This window comes from Trichosurus vulpecula, chromosome 4 (genome assembly GCF_011100635.1).
Source record: "Trichosurus vulpecula isolate mTriVul1 chromosome 4, mTriVul1.pri, whole genome shotgun sequence".
NCBI lineage: Eukaryota > Metazoa > Chordata > Mammalia > Diprotodontia > Phalangeridae > Trichosurus > Trichosurus vulpecula.
In genome coordinates, this window is record NC_050576.1 from 222,543,915 (window position 1) to 222,568,758 (window position 24,844).

Sequence of the window (24,844 nt, forward strand, 5' to 3'; positions counted from 1 at the left end):
TATAACACCCAGCCTGGATTCTGATTCCCAGGTTACTGTGGTTGACATTCCCAACCCAGATCATATACTCTACTCCTGAAATTGAACAGAAAAGAAGGAACAAACAGTACAAGGAAACCACATTAAAAAGTTAGCAACTTTTGGAGTATGCTTCCAAATTGCTTTTCAGGATGGTTGGACCAGTTCATATAATCACCACTAAGTGCCCATTTTATTGCAACCCCTTCTACATTTGTCATTTTCTTTTTTTTCCAACTTTGCCAATCTGATAGATACAAGGTAGAACTTCTCAGAGTTGGCAGGAATTTTAAAAGTTTCACTGGAGTCAGGAAGTAACTCCCTTCCCACTCTGCTCCACTATGGACAAGGGAAAAGGAGGGGATGAACTTTTGGCCCTGTCTCAAGGTTTAATCTTTACAAAAGTGGACATGTCCATCAAGCTCTACCTGCCAAGGGAGAACATAAAAAGAATTGAGTGGCTAGGACAGAAAGAAATTACATAGGAAGTAGCCAAATATCCTTTCAAAGTATAAAACACTTGAGGGAGGAATGGCAAATGGAAGAGGAATTTCCTGTGTCTAAACCTGCTTTTATTCCATTCCCCTAACCTACTAGTGATGGACAAGCTACAAGGAGTGATCAGGCTATACAGCCCAGCCAATGAGTCAGCTCTGCTCATTTTGTCAAATTCTGTCAAATGCTCTACATTTGGAGGGTCCCAGCCAGCAAAAGGACTCTGAGTGATGGAAAGTGGCAGGGGAATCAGTGTCTCTGGGTGCTAAGAATGGAACAACAGCAGGGATACTTTCTAGATCTAGAGCTAAGGAAGCTTGCTGGCTTCCAGTGGGGGTGCCTAACTAGGAGGTCTGAGTCTAAGAAACTGGCCTCCAAGCCTTTGCATGCCTACAGATTAAGGGCTTCCCATATTTTTGAAAGGGGAAGCTAGTTGGCGCAGTGTCAGGCCTGGAGTCATGAAGAAAAGTTTAATATACTCCCTCTACATAACAGTGGGTTCACCAAGGAAAACAACTTTGCTCATATGAAAAGGAAGCTTTAGAACCCTGTAGGAGTCAACACATTCATGCCTCTTGGTTTGATGTTATGGGTTTGTGGAGGTTGTTTCTTTCCTTCCATCACTGGAAGGTCTATCTTCAGTGGCTTGAAGGCTGCTGGGTTGTCTGCAATTCTAGTAGCCTGAACCCAAATGAGCTCCATTGGTAATGGCTTCTGAGTACCTCTGTAGGGTTGGACACTGAAACCCAAATCGGATTTCTGAAGGGTTCTCAGTCCAAAAAGACTCCATTTTTCAGATGACGGTTTGTCTCTATCGCCATTTCCAGAGTCCATGCTGCTGACATCTAAGCCAGGTAAGGAGGTAGAAGATGCATGAGTAAACCAGCATCTGGGGTTTTGCTTGGGAGAAGAATGGGGTGTACTACTTTGAGAAGACTGTGTTGAAGCAATCAGTCTATCTTCTTTTGTGATGTCTCCATTTTGTCACTCCAGTTTATGAACTCTGCCACATGGTAGTACTTTGTTTCTTCTGTAGTGAGGCCTTTATAGGGAGTGTATCCCCTGTCTGTCAGCCCTGCCTACTTCTCAAAGTGCTGGATGCTCTCTTGTATCTGTTTTGTAATTAGAGAATTCATGATGATGTGTGCTACCTTGGCCTTCACCACTGGGTCTTGTTCATTTGGTCACTGGAAGCTGAGGGGATTACAGAGAAACTATTTTCTCTTACTTTAACTTTGGAAAGTTGTTAGTACTTCCCGTCTGGGATGACTGGCTTTTTCCACAGAACCTTACTGCACATGTCAGATTAAGGCAGAGTCATTGGTGTGGGATCCTCCAGGACATCATTATAACTGAATGTCCAACATGCATTCCAATTGGCAAAGACATCTTGCCTAGAAGCCCACCTGTACTGCACTCAAGAGAAGGCACATCTGGCTCTTTGGATGATGCCATGAAAGACTGTGGTCCAGGTGTTTCTCTAGATAGATATCTAGAACTCTGATTCCCATGGTGAAAGTCTATGGAAGTTATGCAGATAAGACAAAGATGTCAAAAGGGAACATTCTGCAGCTAGTGATGAACTAGCAGAGTCCCAAGCAGCTCTCATGCAGAGGCTCTACAGACAGCTGGGTTTCCATGAGGATGGGGGGGGGATGGAGGAAAGAGGGGTAAAGAGACCATCCACAGCCCGAAGCTCCACCACAGACAGAAAGCTGAAACTAACAAGGCTCCAGGCCCCTGTCACTCCTTAAGCACCGAAGAATGGGGCAAACTGAGGCCATGACACAAGTAGCACCAACACCCAAATGGACCTCAGCTAGGAGAAGTGGAGTGAAGCCTCAACTGGGGTTTTCTTGGCAAAGATACCGGTGTGGTTTGCCATTTCCTTCTCCAGCTCCTGGAAACCAGAGTTAAGTGACTTGTCCAGGATCACATGGCTAGTGTCTTAAGCCAGATTTAAACTCAGGAAGATGAGTCTTCCTGGTTCCAGGGCCAGCACTCTATCCGCTGCACTATTGAACTGCCCTAAGTATCTTTGCCAAGAAAACCCCAAATGTGCTCATTAAGAGTCAGACACAATTAAACAAAAACAAATATTTTTGGAAAAGAACTATCATTTCCTTTCAGGGCATGTAGTAGCCATTTTAATATATTTGGTTTTATTCCTTTTTCTCCTATGGTAATAATTAAAGCACTCTATACAGTTAAGAAATGATGGTGTGGTCTATTCTATTATGAAATGATTGAGACCAATTAAAATGTAGTGGGGAAAGGAAGAGGGCAAAGTTTGCAATGCATGAAATTGGATAAATCCACATAGACCATGCCCCTAGATTACCACCCAGAAAGCAACAGAGCTATAGGATAAATGTCCCTAGCTCTCTTAAAACCATAGAAGTATGGGGAGCCCACAACTCAAGTAAGTATAGTCATTCAAGTGGTTGGCAGTGACCCTTAAAAATATCTTCCAGCTAACCTAAATAATAACCTCTTCTTGACATTACTTTTCCTAGATACCACACTTTCTTTTACAAAGATGTCTTTTGTCTAGTCTGGACAATTTTGACTCATACTTTACATGCTTGTTATTCTTTATACAGAGAGTCACAAATTCATATAGTACTCGTCAGTAAATAATTTCCCATTGAATCCAACTTGGATCAGTTATCCAATCTCTAAATGAGAATGGAAACATCTGTGGAATACTACAGAAACCTAAGGTTGGGTTTCAATTAAGTCTTGGACTTCTCATTTCTCCTCTGATACTGCCACCATCCTGGTGCAGGTCATCATTCTCTCATTCTTAGACTATTGAAACAACCTTTTTTGTCCCACTTCCTCAATTCTCATCATACTCTAATCTATCCTCCACTTAGCTATTAAAATAATCTTCTAACAACAGAAGTCTTACCAAATCACTCCTTAGTCAATAAAACTCCACTGGCTCCCTATTACCTCCAGGATCAAATTTTTTACATCCTTTTTGGCTTTTAAAGCCCTTCATAATATGCTCTCTTCCTCAATTCCCAATCTATTTGCACCTTACTCCCCTCCAGATATTCTGTGATCCAGTGACTGATTTTGATGTTCCTTAAACAAAGCACCCTATCTCCCAACTACATGCCTTTTCATTGGCTTTCCCCCATTCCTGGAATTCTTTCCTTCCTCATCTCTGCTTTTTGCCATCCCTGGCTCCTTTCAATTTGCTGCTGATATCTCACCTTCTACGGGAAGTCTATTCTGATCTCCCCTAATGCTGGTGCTTTTCTTCTGTAATTATCTCTAATTTATCGTGGATATGGCTTATTTGTACATAGTTGTTTGTATGTTGTCTCCTCCATTAGACTCTGAGTTACTTGAGAGCAGGATTGTTTTTTGTCTTTTTTGTATCCTCAATGCTTAACATAGTGCCTGGCACCTAGTGTATGGTAACAAGGTGAAGAGTCAAGGATAATACTAGATTGCAAATATGGGTGACTGGGAGTATAATGACCCTCTCAGCAGCATTAGGAAAGACAGAAAGAGCAGAAAGCTTGAGGGAAAAATGCATGTCCATTTTTGGACTCTATGTTTTTAAGATGTCCAAGAGGCAATTGGAGGTGTAAGGCTGGAAGTCAGGAGGGAAATTAGGATTAGAGAAATAGATCTGAAAATGATGTTCATAGAAATAACTTAGTCCATGAAATCACTAAGTGAATGAGATTGCTGAATGAAATAATACAGAGGGAAAAGATCAGAGGTGGGAAGTCAAAGACTTAGTGCCATCTATGGTTAATGGGCATGACCTGTATGAAGATCCAGCAAAGGAGACTGATGAGGAGAGGTCTAACAGTGAGAAGGAGAACCAAGAGAGAGTACTGTCATGAAAACCTAAAGAGAAGTATCAAGGAGAAGAGATTGCTGGGCAGTGTCTAAGGCTAAAAAGAGATCAAGAAGGATGAGGATTGAGGAAAAAGCATCAGATTTGGCAATTAAGAGATTACTAGTGACTTTGGGGAGAACAGTTTCAACCGAATGATGAGGTCATAAGCAACAATACAGAGAATTAAGAAGAAAGAGAATGTAAATGGAAGAATTTCTGCAGGACTTTAGTTATGAAAGGGAGGAGAGATATATGATTATAGCTAATGGAGATGGATGGAGCAAGTTGGGTTGGGTTTCTTTGAGGGTGGAGGAGACATGTGCATGTTTTTAGGGAACTACTGAAAAATATTGAGACACTAGGGAGGATAGAGGGGGCAATCTGTTGGACAAGATGGGATGGAATGAGATCATGCCTAACAGTTACTTATTCTGGGCACTTCTCATTTCCTTCCAAAGATTTCTCTCAGCTTGGTCTTTACGGACAGAGACCTCCAAAAAATGTGATCCCTGAAGCATCCAAGGGAAGAGATTGCTGGACAGCTTGCTGTAAATCTTTCAGGGCCAAAGCCTATTCTGGGTCACACTTAAAAGTGTCATACTTGTCTTGGTACCTTGGTAAATAGGGGCCATCAGAATATGCAGGTGGGGACTGTGGGATCTCTAACACCTGAAGAATCCAATAAGTCTCTGGGCTTCCTTGTTTGATCACAAGGAAGCAAGTTTCAGTAGCTTATTCCAGACTCTGCTTAGAATCCTCTAGATTTTAGAATGAGGATAATGACAGCACCTGCCCCACAAGGTTGTTGTAAGGATCAAATGAGATATTTGTAAACTACTTAGCCCCAGTGTCTGGCACCTAGCAGGCAATATAGAAATGCTTTTCTCCCTGCCTCTCTTTCTCCTTCCCCACAAGTTACCAGATCTCTGTGTTGGTAAGCAAAACGGCCTTTGGTTTTTTTTTTTTTTGAGTAATTCAGTGTATTTCATTGAGTCTTACTAGATGCTAAGCCTCAGGCCCAAACCCCTATTAGGTGTGGAACCTTAGTGGGTGTGGATTGGCAACTAAGATGGGGCCCAAGGTGGGGCTAACTCCAGGGAGGGCCTAGTTTACATGTCTGGGAGAGCAGAGGCTTTTAGACCACGTGGGTTTAAGTCGCCTCTTTGTGATGTTTCTAGGTCACGTGGGTGAGTCACATGTGTGACTCACCCCTGATGCTGAAAAAGATATAAAAACCAGGGGATGGCTGTCTGTTCTTTGGAGCTCTCTGCCACAGCAGTGGTGGCTCTCATGACTCTGGGCCAGCCCTTGTTCTGAGCTCCCAGGCTGAACCTAGATGTTGGTAACTATGAATGGTATTGGGTCTGTCTGTTGATATTTGTAATTTGTTTGTATTTTGTTCTGAAGTTCAGGGTGATGGATTTTTCCCCTGAACTAAGTGAATGATATTTGTGTACTGAATTAAAGTAAGCTTGCCAACCCCTTAACCTTGTTTTCCTTAGTTCAGCAGATCAAAAGAACCTGTGCTGTTGGCAGCTTTCTGGGTGCTGGTTGTGGGTGGATCTTGCACCCCCACAGAAGCTGCTAGCCAGATTGTTGAAACAATCTCTTTCTCATTTCTCCTTTCATTCTTCTTTATCTCCAATTGCAGCAGGATGCAGTGAAACCTCCAGGGCATATGCTACTGCCATCCCCCAGGCCTGTGGGTTCCTGGCTATGACCTGTCTTTCCTACAGCTATCAACAGAACTCTCTTCACTTACACAGTGGCCAGCTCCAATGATGGTCCCTTAGTCTTCACTGAATGATCCTCAGAAGCTGAGAGCTCTGTGCTAAGTGGGCTGGGTCAATTCACTTTCATTCTCATTATGTTGATGGTCCAACCTTTACAGAATAGTTGATGACAACCAGAGATTATAGGAACCAATACTTTCTTTATCTTCATTGATCCACTACTCCAGCATTCATTAAGCTAACCTCTTGAGTTCCATTCAATGAATGAATGAATGAAGCATTTATTAAGTGCTTGCTATGTACAAAGGACTATGCTGGAGATACAAATAGATAGGTAAGATAGTTGAGCTCACATTTTAATGGGTGAGACAATACATATGGAAGGTTTCAGCTGCAAGTCAGGGGGAAAGGTCCTGGGTTTGGGAAAAAGGAACAAGCCCTTATTAAGCATCTCCTTTATGCCAGGCATTGTGCCAAGCACTCTACACACATTGTCTCATTTGATCCTCACAGCAACCCTGAAAGGTAGCCACTGTTATCATCTCTATTTTAGCTTTGAAGAAACTGAGGCAGACAAAGGTGAAGTAACTTGCCCAGGGTCACACAGCTAATAAGTATCTGAGAGTGGATTTGAACTCAGGTCTTCCTGACTCCAGGTCTAGTGCTTTATCTGCTGTGCCACCTTGATGAATAAAGTCCTTGACATGTATCTCAATAGAGATGTGGGTAGTGGGCTGGAAGCATTGCTATTCCAAAAGCTCTTGGGTTCAGGGTTGACGAGGAGGTGGTGGTCTGCCTTCCCGTTATGTGGTACTTGACTGCAGTTGGTAAGGATGACTGGAGCCTTCTCAAAGGAACTGCTTCCCTGGGTGATACTCCCGAGGGCTGGACCAGAAGCAGGGCAGGTAGTCTGGGGCAAGAGTGGTACTCTTGTGTTCATCTGTCTCTCAGTGGCAGTTAGCCAGCAGTCTTTGCTAACTGTGATGAGGAAGGTGGGCCCCTTTTCCACAACGATTCCTTCCCTTAATCATGGCTACAGGAACTGGGCTGGAAGCAGGTCTGGTGGTATGGGGAACACTACTATTTACTATTGTTAAGACTCTGGGGCTCAGGGCCCAGGTCTGTCCCCACCAGCTTGTGAGAGGAGGTGGTGATAGCTTAACTTACCTGGGTCATGTCACCTTCTGTCTCTCCCTCAGGGTGTCCTGTAGCTAGGTTAGCCTACATGGAATTTGGTTGTCATTTGGAGGGGATGGCTGGCCCCTTCTCCAAAGGATTTGTTTCCCCAGTCTATGGCTGTGAGGGCTCAAGAGGACTCCCCATATGCTTCCAAAAGGGCTCTTATGCCATATCCAAATACCCAATCACCCCACTCTCTATATTTGCAGACCTTTTTTCCAATGCAATCATGATGTGAGCCATGAGGACATCTTGTCCCATTTACTATGTGAAATGATAAGAGTAGGCCTGACTCAGGCCAGCTCTGGGGTGGTTCAGGTTCAATACAGGGATGAAATTAAACAGTCATAAGTCATTCATCAGTCAACAAAAAGCTTACTTGGCCACACCATAGAAAGGATGTTCAGCAACATTTACTCTAGCACTTGTCTCTAGTAGACAAAACCTCCCTCAACTCTTCAGCTGGGCAGGACATGGTGGTTTGTGTGATCTTGGGATATCCAACAAGACTGACAGACACCAATACCATGTGAATGGGCCATTTTTAAGGTGACCAGGGAGCCACATCAATATAGCCGGAGGCTATTAGGGAACTGCATCAAGGAAGTTCCTGTGACGACCTTGCCCCTCCCCCTTCCCCTCCCACTTGGCCAATCAAGTCCCAGGGAAAGATTTTACTGCCTTTAGGGAAAAACTAGCCTAATCCATATTGTGTGGGGAAAGATATTGTTATTATCACAGCCCCAAAAAGAATTATGAAAAGACTACTTTGCAGAGGTAGGGGGTACACAGATATGGAACAATGCATATAACATAAAAAAATTGATTTTCCCCCCAATATATTCATTAGGTTTGCTGGATTTGTTTTTCTTTTCTTACAATTTTTCTTTTTTCTTAAAATTCTTTTTAATAGGAAGTGGCTTTCTGGGAAGGACAGAGAAAGGACAATCAAGATGTTATTAAAAACAAAAGATATCAATAAAATCTATCTTAAAAAAACAAATATTGATACCCCCATTTAACAAATGAGAGAATTGAGGCTTAGAAAATTTAAGTGCCTTGCCTATGGTCACATGCTACTAAGTGTCAAAATCAGGATTAGAACTTAATCCCTCTGGGTCTGTTTTCTCATTTGTAAAATATGGTGTTTACACTCCATGATCTCCATGGTGCCATCCAGCACTAGTAAGGGAGGAAGTTCTTATCCACCTCAGTTGATGTAGTATTAGAAAACCATGTCATCCTAGGATATTAATCAGTGTCAGACTAACTGATCCCTTTATCAGGTACAAATGCCTCTCCTAATTAAGTCAAAAAGGGGAATATTTTGTACCTATCGTTCTTACCGTACCATCCTAATAAATATCTTTGCTAAGAACTAATTGTGTCTACTGGCATGACTGTTAATGGGAAGCACATTAGTGGGGACTTGGGAACTATATTTTCAGGAATACATAGCGATAAGGTTAGCTCTAGATACCAAGTTATAGCCAGCCCCTGAGGAGACAGCTGACATTCTATGATCTACTCCATGGTTCAATACTTACCTTCATCAAAGTAAAGCATCATATTACAAGAAATTATCATCCACAACAACAGCATAAACAGAAACTTAACTCCTAGTTTTATTCCTTAGTCTTCGTTGCTGTGGACCCTGGCACTCCCCTCTTTTCTCAGTATTACTGTGATCTATGTTTACTTCACATAAAGGAACAAATCAAACATATGCTGGTTCAAGGACAGCATAAATTAACATGATTTGGGAGCTGTGGCGTGAGGGAAATGATGGTTCTCAGCCAGGTGCTCCTTTCTTCCCATCCCTCGGAATGTCTCTGAGCATAGTGTGGAGAGGAAGAGAATCCTGTCACCTTGCTTTCTGGGACAAACGGGCTATAAACCACCCATAAATTCTACTGACATTCCAGTGACCTTCTTGAGGACTGGAAGAGTCACATTTTACACCAAAGATGGAGCTGTAAATATTTTATCTGTGCAGTAAACACAGGCCAGCATTGGCACCTCATTCATTTCTGCTCTGTACCTTGCCGCCTCACAGGGGAGATTTATCTGCACTGGAAAATTCCAGCACAGAGGCAGTCAGGCAGCCTGCAGTGAATGAAGCAGCAGGTTACTTCAGGCAGTCGCCTCTCCCTGTCAACCAGCTCTGCTTTAGCACCACATCTATCCCATTGGCCTTCCTACCCCCACTCCTCTATCTTCTTTAGTTATTTAACAATGTTTCAGCTTAAAGTAAAATAGCTTCCTGGGAGGAAAGGGAGATGAAGACAGAAAGACAGGCTGTACCCCAATTCCTGCTGCTCTGTCTAGCAATTTGGAAATAAACCTCCTCCTAGACTTAGAGAATTAAGTGCATTCGCAGGTTCACATGACTTTCAATTATCTGTACATGAACTCGTTTGCAAGATTGTATTGTGCTGCAGGTGCCCATAGCCTTCCAACCTGGGCTGAGCATTCTCTGTATGCCCAAGTCTGTAGAAAGGGCTTGAGATAGGAAACCTGTAGTGTAGAAAGGAGAAGAGAAGGGTAGAGGACTGAGAATATAAAATCACCAGAAGATTACTCCTTACCAGTGCTTTTTTTCTCCTAAAAATATGTTTTAAGTACTCTCAGGGAAGAGGAAAAACAAAAACAAAAAGTCAGGCAGTTCTGAAAATTCTGAAATCATTTTGTGGCTCATGATGGTTCTTTCCACAAACATCCTTCTGCATTGACTTTCTGTGGCTTGAAGATTTTTTTTTGAAAGTCCTGCCAGCTATATGTAAGCTCTGGTAGTTTACATAAAGCTGGCAAAGTTTCCAGTATAGGCCTGGGATCAGGTTGGGAAGTTCATCAGGACTCTGATATGAGGGGCTTTCAGAGGCAATGGCACAGCTAGGTGGAGTAGTGGATAGAGTGCCCAGCCTGGAGGTCAGGAAGGCTCATCTTCCCAAGTTCAGATCTGTCCTCAGACACTTACTACTTGTGTGACCCTAGGCAAGTCACTTAATCCTGGTTGCCTCAGTTTCCTCACCTGTAAAATGAGCTGGAAAAAGAAATGGCAAATTGCTCCAGTATCTTTGTGGAGAAAACCCCAAATGGGGTCACAAAGAGTCAGATGCAGCTGAAATGACTGAACAAAAACAATTTGGAGGCAACAGCAAGCCATGAAATATAGAACAATTTGATGATTCTCAGTCTTTCCCCTTCTGTAGTGAGAGCACTGAGTGCTAAGAGTCGCAGAGCTCCTAGAATGCCTATTTAAATATTCATTTAAATGTTGACACTCAGTGGGTGATCTTTGCCCAGCAATACCCATGTGGTATAATTAAAACACCTAACAGAAGAAAGGCTTTGATCATGTTGAGTACATCTCTGGGGAGAATTTGTGGAAGGACATTGGTGAGAATTTCATAGAACAGATACATTCTTCACTGGTAGAAGGATCACTTACAGATCAGTGGGCCATAGATTTCAAACTAAATAGGATCTTAGAGGTCATGGGGTATAACCTTCTAATCTAGCAAATTAGGAAAAGGAGGCCTAGAGGACTGAAGAGACTAGCCCCAAGTGACACCGGTAATAAGTCGAAGAGTTGATATTTGAACCCAGATGATCTGACTCTAAATCCAGTTTTCTTTATACCACCCTGTGTTGCCTCCTTATCCATCCAAGCAAGATGGTTACTCAATACTGGATAAACAAAATGGAATTAAACTTTCTTTAGTAGAAAACAATACTCCTTGAGAGCAGAAACTCTTGTTTTTATTTTTTATCTTAAATCTTAATGTTTATCTTTTTTATGCTAGCTCTTATCACAATGCCTGGCATATAATAGGCATTTAATAGTTGCTTGTAGAATGGAATTAAGTTGAATTCCAACTAACTACTGATTTGTGACTGCTTACTGCCGAAAGTAATTGGTGAAAGGGGAAGAACAAAGTTAAAGAGAGGAGAATGTATACCTGAATTTGCTAAGACATTTCCTTTTGGATTCATTCTTGGCTTTTAGCCTTAATAAGACCAAAAATAGAAAGTGTATCTCAAATATTGGTGGTATGTTGGAAGAGGAGGTTATCATATTGGCTGAAGAACTAGACCTGTACCTTTGGAATATTTATCATCTGTAGTAGAAGACAATAGATTCACTTCCACCACAACTCCACTCCCTCCCACCCCATCCCCCCCAAAATCTGCTTGAATATGCTTCTCATAATATGATAAATTTATGATGGTTGAGAATCAACAGAAATCACAGAATGTTAGCGCTAAATAGGAATTTAAAATAATTTATTTCAGTCCCCTCATTTGACTGGGAAAACTGATACCCGGAGAGATGGAGTTAACTTAGATCATCTCCTAATACCTAGGCCAGTAGTCTTCCTGCTATATTATTTTTAGTGGGGGGAACTGATTAGGATGCTTCCTGATAAACTGATTCTCTTCCCTCCAGTTAGGTGGAGTTAATCACACAAAGTTAAGAGATAGATAGATGTAACAATGTATTAATGTATAACTTCAATACTAAAACTAACAAATTTTTTTAAAAGTGTACTGCCCTGTTGTCACTTTATAAGGTATGAAAATGTTTTCCTAATTGAATTGGAAGGGTAGTTTGGCATAGGCTTGGCAAAGATTGGCCACACCCCTTATGGCTCTTAAAATAAGCAAGCTTTCCATGTCAATCAAGGAGGACCCTACAAAGCTGGAGGAAGGAAAGCAGCAGCAAGTCACCAGGTGGGTCACTATGAAGAATAAGAAGCAGGGCTCAATGAAGTAGGCTGTGTGGGTCAATTGGACATGAGAAGTGTTGGATGGATGTTGTGTTATGGAAGCCCCTCCAGATGGCAGACCTCATTAGTATAGCATATACTCTTTGAGGGCAGAAACTATCTTGTGATTATTTCCTTTCTCCCCTTGGCTTCTTTTAGGGGAGCTTTGAAGCTTTTTTCCTTTGATCATGGAAAAAAATTGTTTCTTAAAAGTTTGCTTACTTCTCACTGCTTTAAACATTTGTTTTTTTCCTTTAAAGCAAGTAGTTGTGATAAAGGTGTCAATCATAGGCATTTGCTAATCTGGCTGTACATATTGGGAATGTAGTTGGGAGGAGGCCATTGAGGGAAATGTGACATATGGCCAGAGCACTGGGGGCCCTGAGCTGAAAAAGAGAGAGAGAAGGAAAGACAGACAGACAGACAGAGACAGAGACACAGAGAGACAAAAAGAGACACAGACACAGAGAGAGACAGAAACAGAAGTAGAGACAGAGAGACAAAGATGGAGAATTAGTAGATTCATTCATTACAAGCTCCCAGAGCAGAAAAAAAAATGTTTATACTGGGAGGCAGTCCAGGCAATGTTAGGAGCAGGACGGAGGCGAGTAAGAAAAGCTGAACAACCCTGCTCACCACTTTATCCTAACATAGCTACATCAGAAAAATAGTTCAGACTGGAAGCCTAGCAACTGTATTAGCAACTGAGCTTCCGAGATTGGCTTTGCTGTGGTGTTACCCTAATTATCCAGCTCCTTTCTGATCTACTGAGGTGGCCCCAGAAAGCCAGGAGCCAATGAGAGCACTGATGCCCACATAAAACAAACCCTGACCCCTGGCACAGCCCTGACACTTGATTAGATTTTCAGAGATCCCCTAATTTGGGAATGGCCAGTTTTCTTAGAATCTATCAGAGCTACCAGACTGAAGAAGGATAAATAACCCTTTCCTAAACCCTCTTTGCCCCAGTTAGCTTTAGAGGAAGTTTAGGAAATCAAAACGCAGTCTTATCCCCAGGCCTCTACCATCTGCTACTCTGTGACTGGGTTTGGAGGAGGAATAAACAGGTGGGTGCACATAGAAACCTTCCCTGTCCTTTCCCCAGAAGGCAAACACTCACCCTAGCAAACCATACACCTTCTCTATAGAATTCAGAGCTCCCTCTCTCTCTCTCTCAGGAATATAAATAAGATTAGGTACTGGTGGGATATTTTTCCCCCTACCTAAGGCTCCCCACCCCCAATTTATTTCTGCAATTGTAATTAAGGTCTTGACAGAGTGGTTTAGCTGCCTGAGTCTTTTGGTCTTTATTGATTACCTATTTCTCCCAAGTTCATTACCATCCAGGGGCTACGGACTGGGAATTGGGTCTATGTGGCTTCTTAAGGCTTCATCTCTGCTCCAGATGATTAAATGTACCCACAATACAGCCAGTGTGCCCAAGCAGCTCTGCCCAAGGTCAGATATTCATGCAAAACAGGAGGGAAGATGAGCATGTCTAAATACCATCAGCATGGATTTCTGAGAGACAGTTTTGAAAGGAGCCCTGCCACACTAGGAAACTGGAAAGAGAGGAGATGGGGGCAGGGAAGGGAAAGGAGAAAAAAGGAAAGGAGTAGTGGGAGGTGGAGAAAGGCAAAAAGGAAGGATTCAGGAATAGGAAAACTAAGGTGGCAGTGAAACAGGCAATCTAGTTATGGTGATAGACGGAGGGAGAAAAAAGAAACCAGTGCTACTCAACCTACACAGGAGACAAAAGAAATGAAGGATTTTGTGACAGAGGGCAAGCTACTTACACCATGGATGATCCAATAGCAAATTCTGGTTGCTCTGTGCCCCCTCTCCATCTCTTTCTTCCTCTCTCTCTTTTTTACTTTCTTTCTCTCTGCCTTATCAACCTACCAGGGAAGCCTTTAAGCATTAGTCATTCCCGCTACATGTCTTCAGTTGAAAAGAATACCAATCCCTGATTTAAGACATCTCCGAAGGGCACTCGGGCATTTGCCCAGTGGCCTGTGAGTTAGTCTGCCTGTATTTTTCCAATTCGGTGAAAAAAGGCAGACAAACTTTCCACTCCTCTATGCAGAGGTGAGGAACTATGGGTATGGATTATTGCATACATGATTAAACATGATTTATATGTCGGTTGATTTTCCAAAGTACTTCCCCTCTTTCTTTTTTAAAATCTTCATTAAAAAGGCTGGCTGCCTAGATAAAGGAAGGAGAGAAGGATCTATTCAGAAAACATGATGTACAAAAAAAAAAGAGATACTAATAGAAATTATTTCTTTTTTAAAAAAGATGCTAATAGAAATAAGATTTCTTTTTAAATGAAAAAAGGCAACTGATAGCACTATGCCATGCTCCATATTCATCCTGTCTCTAATTTTCAAGTCTCTATTGATGTGATATTGGGAAGTACTAGAAGACCCTCCTCCAATGTCTTACCCATATGAATTCACTCCCCCAGAATTCCACTTATTGGCTTGACTATCTAAACATTTGTCCTGTCCTTGGGCAGAGGTTGTCTCATCTTAGTGAAGAGAAAGCTTTCATGCTTTTTCTATGGGATACATTCTCCATAGAAAACTCTCTGTCCCACTTGACCATTACCTTTGTGTCCTTAATCAAGTCTCCTTCCTTCACTGGGCCTCAACTTCTTCGTTAGGAACATGAAGTGGTTGGACTCAGTTGATCTCTGATTTCCATTCATTACAGTTCTGAAACCTTATGTTCATATGATTCTACAATTCATCACTACGATGCTGTTTCTGAGTTAGTGTTGACTGGCTCTCTTACACACAAGGAAAAGTGAGTAAGATCATAGGATTCAGAGCTGGAAGGAACCTCACTGATCCAAATCCCTCACTTTATTGATGAGGAAATTGAGGCCCAGAGAAGCTGTGTGACTTGGCCAAGGTCATGTAGGTAGTAAGTAGCAGTGTTGGAAGATGAACCCACTTTTTAGCACTGTGTGGGGCACTCTTTCCATGCTGCTCTTCTGTATACATGCGCTTCATTCCTCAGAGTTAGAGAACTATTGCTTACATGGGAAAAAAACACATTTTTAAGATTTGTTTAAAATATTCTTTTTTTATTATGAACATATAAACCGTTCAACAGATTGCATAGGAAACAGTTATCTTTAGATATGTGGTTTTTAAAGTAATATAGGAAATTTAACATGATAGCAATAAAGCTGTCCTTGTCTGTTGCCCTTTCTGAACTTGTCTCTGTTCTCTTCTGCATATTTTTTAGAGGCTTAATGTTTAATCATTAATGAGGGTGAGTTTTTTTGCATCAATATCACTACCCACCAACTCCTTCTCCCCTGACCAATTCTCTCACCCTCGGTCCTTCTCGTTGTTTCTTTTAAAGTAGAAAGCTAAGTAGAATAAATCTACACATTGGCCATATCTGAAAATGCATGCCTTATCTACATTTCCACCAAGAGCTGGTGAACAAGTTTCATTATTAGTGTTCTGAAGTCATGATTGACCATTACATTTGTGAAGGAGGAATTTGGTCTCCCATCCCCCCTTTATCCCTTAGGGTTGATATAGTCACCAGTATCTGATCACAAAATGATAAACCGGGATGTCATCACAAAATAACAGTGGTGGCAACAATAGAATGTGAAGCCCTTGATTTAATTAGAGAAATAGCACCCTATTGGCTGGCAAAAGATGGATGCATTCCCAAATGATCCTTGAAAGAGAGTCAGGTAGTTGGAGAGCTTGAGACAATATAATTGAGCTGAGCACAAGTGTGGATGAGGATTTTGCAGTAGTCAAAGAGGTGACTTCTCTCTTGACCTCTCTTCCCCAAAAGGAGAAACCCATCTTATCAGCTGGAGAGTCAATTTGGAAGAGAGACAGTCACCTGGGTGAAGAAGTAGCTTCAAGGCATATTATCTTTGTCACCAGAAGTTACAGAGTTGGGCTGTGGAGATCAGCAGACCCTGGGAATTCATCTGAACAACCCACCAAGCACAGATGTTGCACTTAAGGAGGGCTGTATGAGAACTCTAGGAAGAGATAAAGGACTTCAAAGCCCTGTAATAGAAGAAGTTGTGAGCTACCTCTGTCATATAGTCTTCATATGCGCCTCACTTCCATTGTACTTGAAGTTTGAGCCCTTTCGGGTGCTGTACCCCCAATTTATGGAGAGTACCCCCAATTCAAGGGGGGTATTTTGTAATTGCTATTCTTGCTACGCCATTTGAGGAAATGTTTTTGTTAGGAGATAAGTGTTTCTATGGCATGATCATTAATGAAAACCACACCAAGGTTCATGAGCTTTACGGCTAGCCACCCATAGAACACAAAGTAGAAATAGCCCTTGGTGGACCAAAGACTCAAGTGCAAGTACAGGTTAGGAAATTAGCACAGAGCAGGTGTTACATTATTGTAGTCAAGTCAACAAGTACTTGTTAAGCACCTACCATCTGCCAGGTTCTGTGTTAAGCACTGGGGATACTAAGAAAAGCAGAAACAGTTACTGCCCTCAAGGATATTGTAGTCATTTTTATAAATGTTTTGGTTCTGCTCCCTTGCCTCTGTATCAGTTCATATAGTGGGGTGCTCAATGAGGACTAGTACCTCTGGCGTGAGGGGTTGCTGAACCCTGTGAAGGGCTGTTCATCCATCTTTGGTGTCTACCTGCCACTTGACTCTCACCTGTGACACTCCAAGAAGTTGTAGCATGTACAGCTGCCACACCCCAGTAAAACCATGTTGGCAGACAGGCTGAACCAGGTTGAGGGTAACTGCCAGGCCTAGGGGGGTGTCTATTCCAAGCATGTGAAGACTTTCCCTGATCTGGCATCAAAGATGTCAAGGTCATCCACTGCATCCTGGGTCATCACCAGTCATCTTGACCTTTGTCTTACCACTGGACTTTCATGACTCAGGAAGAGAGAGTGAGGCTGATGACTTTGTGCAATTCTGCCTCATATAAATCCAATTCACCTCACAATGTTATTGGTCCTGTTTGAAAACAAAGGACAAACAACAAGTTTTCACCATTTTGGGGGGGACATTTTCTTTCTTATTTTTATGAACTTACCAAACATTAGCAGATATAGACAAAGAAAAAAATAAAAAGAGGACTCCACGTTGAACTATGAATCTCCACTGCATGCAGCTTTGGGAAATTGTTTTGTATATTTTACATTGAATTTGATAGTTCCAATGCATTCCTACTTGTCCAGGTTCTCTTCTTAACTTCTTTTCTGCTGTCTTCTGTTTTTAATGTTTCATTGACTCTTTCTTTCTTTTCTTCCTTTATTCATCCCTATTTTCTACTTTCACATTCCCCTCAAACTCTCCTTTGTAACAAAGCATAGCCTAGGGGGCAGAGCCAAGATGGCAGAGTAAAATCATGGACTTGCTTGAGCTCTCCCCCAAATCACTCTAAACACTTGTCAAAAATGACTCTAAACAAATTCTAGAGCTACAGAACCCATGAAATAACAGAGGGAAACAAGTCTCCAGTCCAAGACAACCTACATAGTAACTGGGAAGGGTCTATTGCACCATGCTGGGAGCAGAGCTCAGTCCAGCATGGCCTGTGCTGGCACAGACCAGGTAGAACAGAATGGGCGGAGCAGACCTCAGGGCACTGAATCACTGAGCTGTGGCGGTTTCCAGACTTCTCAATCCACAAACACCAAAGACAACTTAGCAGGTCAGTAGGCAAACTCTTTTGGACCTCGGTGAGAGAAGAGCAGCCTCAGCCCCAGAGCACCATGGTGGCTGCAGCTTCCATGGCAGCAGCAGTAGCAGCAGTATCTGCTTCTGGAGCTCCAGGCCCCCAGACTGTGGGAGGAATTGAACAGCTGATCAGAGTGAGAGTACAGGGATCTCTTTGCTGGCACTAAGGCAGGATTCACTTGCTTTGCCCCTCTTGGATCTGGCTCACAGTCTTAATTGGCAGTCCTGGGGTGAGGAGGAGCACTGATGTGGCAGAACTTGTGGTGGCTATGGAGAAGGAGGACTCCTAGCAGTTCCAAGGCAAAAAAGAGTGCATGAGGTCACTCACAGACCACAGCACAGGCCAGTAGAGGAGTATACACCTCTCCTTGTATCATACCATCTCAGAAGAGCTGAAAATTTTTAGGTGTCTACAAGTAGCTCAGAAAACAGCAGCACAAACCCCTGAAGCTTGGGAAAGAGCACTCTCCACTCTGGAAACAGAGTCATACCTTGACAAAGAGCTCAAAAGTCAAGTAATTGGCTGGGAAAATGAGCAGACAGTGTAAAAAAAAACTCAGACTATAGAATCTTACTTTGGTGACAAAGAAGATCAAAAAATATAGCCAGAAGAAGACAACGAAGTAAAAGAGCCTACATTCACAGCCTCCAAGGAAAATATGGAATGGTCTCAGGCCATGGAAGAGATCAAAAAGGATTTGGAAAATCAAGTAAGAGAAGTAGAGGAAAATTGGGAAAAGAAATGAGAATGATGCAAGAAAATCATAAAAAAAGACAAGTCAACAGCTTGCTAAAGGAGACCCAAAAAATACTGAAGAAAATAGCACCTTAAAAAATAGACTCACTCAAATGACAAAAGAGGTCCAAAAAGCCAATAAGGAGAAGAATGCCTTAAAAAACAGAATTGGCCAAATGGAAAAGGAGGTCCAAAAGCTCACTGAAGAAAATAATTCCTTAAAAATTAGAATGGAGCAAATGGAAGCTAATGACTTTATGAGAAATGAAGAAATTATAAAACAGAACCAAAAGAATAAAAAAATAGAAGACAATGTGAAATATCTCATTGGAAAAACACTTGACCTAGAAAAGAGATCCAGGAGAAATAATTTAAAAATTATTGGACTACCGGAAAGCCGTGATCAGAAATAATCAAGGAAAACTGCTCTGATATCCTAGGACCAGAGGGTAAAATAGAAATTGAAAGAATCCATTGATCACCTCATGAAAAAGATCCCAAAATGAAAACTCCTTGGAATGTTGTAGCCAAATTCCAGAGTTGCCAGCTCAAGGGGAAAATATTGCAAGCAGCTAGAAAGAAATAAGTCAAGTATTCTGGAAACACAATCAGGATAACACAAGATCTAGCCGCTTCTATATTAAGGGATCAAAGGGATTGGAATATGATATTCCAGAAGTCAAAGGAGCTAGGATTAAGACCAAGAATCACCTACCCAGCAAACATGAGTATAATACTTCAAGGGAAAAAATGGATATTCAATGAAACAAAGGATTTTCAAACATTCTTGATGCAAAGACCAGAAATGAACAGGAAATTTGACTTTCAGATACAAGAATCAAGAGAAGTTTGAAAAGGTAAACAGGAAAGAGAAATCATAAGGGATTTATTAAAGATGAACTGTTTACATTCCTACACAGAAAGGTGATATTCGTAACTCATAAGACCTTTCTCAGTTTTAGGGTAGTTGAAGGGAATATACATATATATAGACAGAAGTCACAGGGTGAGTTGGATGTGAAAGGATGATATCTAAAAAATAAAATTAAGGGGTGAGAGAGGAATATATTGGGAGAAGGAGAAAGAGGGAGATAGAATAGGGTAAATTATCTCACATAAAAGAGGCAAAAAGAGCTGTTATAATGGAAGGGAAGAGGGGGGAGGTGAAAGGGAATGAGTGAACCTTGCTCTCATCAGATTTGGCTTAAGGAGGGAATAACATACACACTCAATTGCAGGAGAATAGGGGGGAAGGGGATGTGAGAAGGGAGGACAGATTGGGGGAGGGGGAAGTAAGGGGGAAGTAAGAAGCAAAACTTTTTAAAAGGAACAGGGACAAAAGAGAAAATTGAATAAATGGGGGATGGTCTAGGATGGAGGGAAATATAGTTCATCTTTCACAACATGACTGGTATGGAATTGTTTTGCATAACAATACACATATAACCTATATTGAATTGCTTGCTTTCTCAATGAGGGTGGGTGGGGAGGAAAGAAGGGAGAGAATGTGGAACTCAAAGTTCTAAAAACAAATGTTAAAATTTGTTTTTGCATGCAACTGGGAAATAAGATATACAGGCAATGGGGGTATAGAAATCTATCTTGCCCTACAAGGAAGTAAGGGGAAAAGGGATGGGGCGGGGGAGTGGGGTGATAGAAGGGAGGGGAAAGGGTCAATCAGAATACATGCCATCTTGAGGTGGGGGAGGGGAGAAATGGAGAGAAAATTTGTAACTCAAAATCTTGTGGAAATGAATGTTGAAAACTAAAGATAAATAAATTAATCTTTTTTTAAAAAAAGCATAGCCATAGAAAAACAAACCCATGTAACTATATTGCCTAAAAATATGTGTCTTATTATACACATCTAGTCCATGCTTCTCTGCCAAGAGGTGGGAAGCATGAGTCATCATCACTCTTCTGACATTTCAGTTGGTCTTTGCATCGATCATACTTCTAAAGTTTACCATTGTTTTCTTTCTTCTGCTTACTTTGATCTCAATTACTTTATACAAATCCTTCCTGATTTCTCTGAATCCATCCCTTTATTCATTTCTTTCAGCACAACAATATCTTATTACATCCATATATCATCATTTGTTCAACCATGCCCCAAATGACAAGAACTTGTTTTTTTTCCAGTTCACAAAAAGTGCTGGTTTGGGGGTTTTGATGCATATAGGTCCTTTCCTTTTGTCTGGGGAATGTGCCTAGTTAGCAGCATTGTTGGGTCAAAGGGCACACATCATTAAGTGACTTTTGGGTTATAGTTCCAAATTGCCTACCAGAATATTTGACTTTAAAACTACCACCAATGGGTGGGCTTGTTCTTATTGAGTCTCTCTAACAATTCTTATTTTCCTTTTGGGAGCATCTTTTGTTTTTATTTGTATTCCCTTTCTTAGTAATAGTTTGGGTCAGTCTTTCATATGATTTCATTTGATAACTTACATTTCTTGTTTTGAAAACTGTTTATTTATATCCTTTGACCATTTGTCTAATAAGGAACAGACCTTGTTCCTCTGCATTTGTATCAATTCCCTAGATATCTTGGATATCAGACTTTTATCAGAAATTTGCTGCAAAGATTTTCTTCTCTATGAACCATTTCCTTTCCAATTCCTATTAACATTTATTTTGAGTCTGTAAAAGCTCTACAACTTTATATAATTGAAATTTTCTCTTTTGTTTCCTGTGATCCTCCATCTCACTTTTTAAAAATTAAATTTGACCAAGAACTCTTCCATTTCTCCATACTTATGAATGGTCTCTCCTTCCATGCTCCTTTAATTCATTTATGATACAATCTTTTATATCTAGGTTACATATCCATTCGGAGCTTATTGTGGTAGATAGTGTGAGCTGTGTTGCTCTAAACCTATTTTCTGCCAGACTGATTTCCAGTATTCCCATTAGTTTTTGTCAGATAAAGAGAACTTAGCTCTGTAGTTGGTGTCTTTGGGGGTATTAAACACTATGAAATTACTTCTGATACTTGTTTACCTAATCTATCGATCGATTTTTCTAGGCTTCCTTCTTTCTTGAGGGTTTTTCCACCCCACTAGATTCCTCAAGGTTCTTGACCTTTTTTCTGTCCAAATAACTGTTGTTATTTTCTCTAGTTTAAAGCAACCCTTTGATAGTTTGATATGTCACCGAATTTATAAATTAATTTAGATTGGTCATTTTTATTATGTTGAAATGTCCAACCGTGAACTATTACGATATCTCCAATTATTTGCATATCTTTGAGTCATTATATCCTTTTAAGTCCTTATATAAGTGTCTTGCTGGTAGAATCCCAGATGTTTTATGCATTCTGTAGTTCTTTTGAATGGCATTTCTTTTTCTATCTCTGGGAAGTGTTGGTAATTTACAAAACGGATGATATGTTGCATATTTATCTTATATCTTGCTACTTTCATGAAGTTATTGTTCTGGTGAATTTCAGTTGAACGTCTAAAGTTTTTTCATGACATCTACTGAGTTTTCATTTTCTTTCTTTACATATTCTTAGTCATTCAATTTTTAGCTTATTTTATAAAGTAGCATTTATTGAACTATATCAATCAAAAATGGTAGCAATGAACATCTTTGCTGTACTCCTGATTTTATTGGAGAGTCCTTTAGCATTTCTCCATTATAAATAATGCTAGTTTGGGGGTTTTTAATAAATGAATGAATGAGTGGAAAATTATTTATTAAGCACTTACTATGTGCTAAGCACTAGAGGAGCAAGCAGTCCCTGACGTCAGAGAGATTATATTCTAAAGGATGGAAAACACACATAGAGGAGTGGTGGCCAGGGAGGAGGACTTTGATCCAGAAAGTTAAGAGGATGGGGAATGGGTGGGTGAGTGGGGTTGGTAGGGCATAAGAGACTAGACACTCACTTAGGAACAATATCATAGTTAATTTGATCATGGTTCATAATGGGAGGTGGGGAGTGGAGAAGGAAAGAGAAGTCAGGCAGACAGAGTAGAAAGTGAAGTAAAACATAGGTGAGATTGTCCTAAAATAGTGTTCTAAGAAAAGCAGTTACCAATCAGAAGAGCAGAAGTTTCTCTAGGGCATAGTCCCTTGTGTGCCCTCTAGTCAGGCACTCCAACTCCTGCCATAAACTACGGGTTTTTAAGATATGGTATTCACCATATCTAACCTCAGTAAAGACCTACTATGACATCTTCATGCTGCAATGTGTCTGCTCTAGCCTCAGTCTCTGACTTGGGACCCTGGGCTTCTGACTTAAGAATATTCATCATGTTTAGATTCATCCCTAATATATAATGCTACTACCTCTTCCCATCTCACCATCACTTCCTGACTTTAGGTTTGAAAAGAACAATCATTCAACTCTACCATTCCTGAAAAGGATGGGCCTATCAATTGCCTCATGATTTAATGCACCATCTTTGTTTATTGTCCAATAAAGACATACCCCCCCAATAGCACTCCTTTATATGAGTTTTTAGAATATAACCTCCCTGAATTTATAGAATATTGGTTTATATTTGTGTATCCATTTGTTAGCACAGTGGAATAAAATAAGTACTTATTAAAATGCATTTTAACGTTTTGATTCATTCCAAGCTTTATTATTTTACATTGTTTTTAGTTATTCTTGTTGAGTTGTTTTTCAGTTGTGTGTGACTCTGTGTCCCCATTTGGATTTTCTTAGCAAAGACACTGGAGTGTTTTGCCATTTCCTTCTTCAGCTTATTTTACAGATGAGGAAACTGAGGCAAATAGGGTTAAGTGACTTACCCAGAGTCATACACCTAGTAAGTGTCTGAAGTCAGATTTGAGCTCATGAAGATAAGACTTCCTGATTCCAAGCCCAGTACTCTGTCCACTGTGCCACTTAGCTGCCCCCATTCTAAACTCCTACTCAGGTCCTCAACTTCATTCTGGTTTATCCTTTTAAAATTAGTTTTTCTAATTCTGAAAAGGATATATTAAAATCCACAACTATTATAGTTTTGTTTTCTATTTTTTCCTTTACTTTGATTGCCTTTCCCTTTAAGTACTTAGATGTTGTACCAAACAGTAAATATTTTATTATGTATGGTCACATTAAGAATAATATAATTTCCCTGTTTATCTCTTTTAACCATGACTATTTCTGTGTTGCCTTGTCTGAAGTCTTTAAGAAGAATTATGTATCTATATAGGCATTGAATGTGCTTTACTAAATTGATTCTCAGATATTTTATACATTTCATAGTTATTTTGAATATTTACTATTATTATTATTTATACTGACTATAATTATTCTTTACTGGATTGTGTTAATGCTGTATAGAAATGTGGTTAATCATAATAGATTACTGAAGCTATAAATTGTTTCAATTATTCTTTACTGATTCCCCAGGATTATTTAAGTAAACTATCATGCAATTTGTAAATATAGTTTTTTCTTCTTTCACTTCTCTATTGATATGAAAAACTTTTATTTTTACTTTATGCAATATTATGATTATAGCTCCCACTTTTTCAGATTCACTTGATGAATGGTAAATTTTGAATCTATATCTTCTTAGATGTGCTGCTTGCAAGCAACAGACCAGGGTTGGGGTGGGTGGGGCAATGCTTTATTACCTATTTTGCAGTTCTATTTTTGGTTGTATTGTTTGTTCCATTCATATTAAGCTTGTCTAAAAGTTAATTCTGGAAATTTTCATTTATTTATTTAATATTTTTATCTCCTCTTTCATATCTGTCAACAATTAGTCTTGCAATGATACAAGATTTCTATAGGTTGCTTATCTCATTCTCCTATTTGTCTACCCTGTTTGCAGAGTTTACTTATGTAATAAATACTCTGGCCTCATTCTCCCAGAGAAAAGCCAGCTACACCTTCTCCCAGGAAGATGTAAGGGGTTAGGACATCATCTCAAGTCCCCATTCCACTATGTTTCCTCCATCATTAACTGCCAATGACTAGCCCACCTGTTCTAGTTAACCAATTAATATCAATTACCTTTTATGAAGGAAATTTTACTTTGAAAATATAAGCAAGAACAAAAATACAAAAAATTCCTCCCAGTATCTCCTTGCACATTCTCCTCTATATTATCTTGGTCTCTGGGTAGAGTGAGCTCAGACTTAATGAAGTTTCAACTTAGCATTGGTTCTACCAAGTTCATATCCGAATACCATATTGCTTTGGAGTGAGCTGTTGTCTCAGCTACCACTGGACTGGATCCTGGAGGCTACTCCTAAATCATCAGGGCATTTTTTTCTGAAAAGGATGACTCCAAAGCTAGTACAGACTTTGCTCCCAAACATTCTTAGTGGCTCACTCTCCTGAAGTCTCAGATCTCACAATCTCCAAT

General features: G+C 40.5%; 1 pseudogene; it reads right to left on the reverse strand.

Annotated features, from left to right (window-relative positions):
• Window positions 1-1,053: 1,053 nt before the first annotated feature.
• LOC118849010 lies at window positions 1,054-1,917 on the reverse strand (annotated as a pseudogene).
• Between the last annotated feature and the right edge of the window lie 22,927 nt (window positions 1,918-24,844).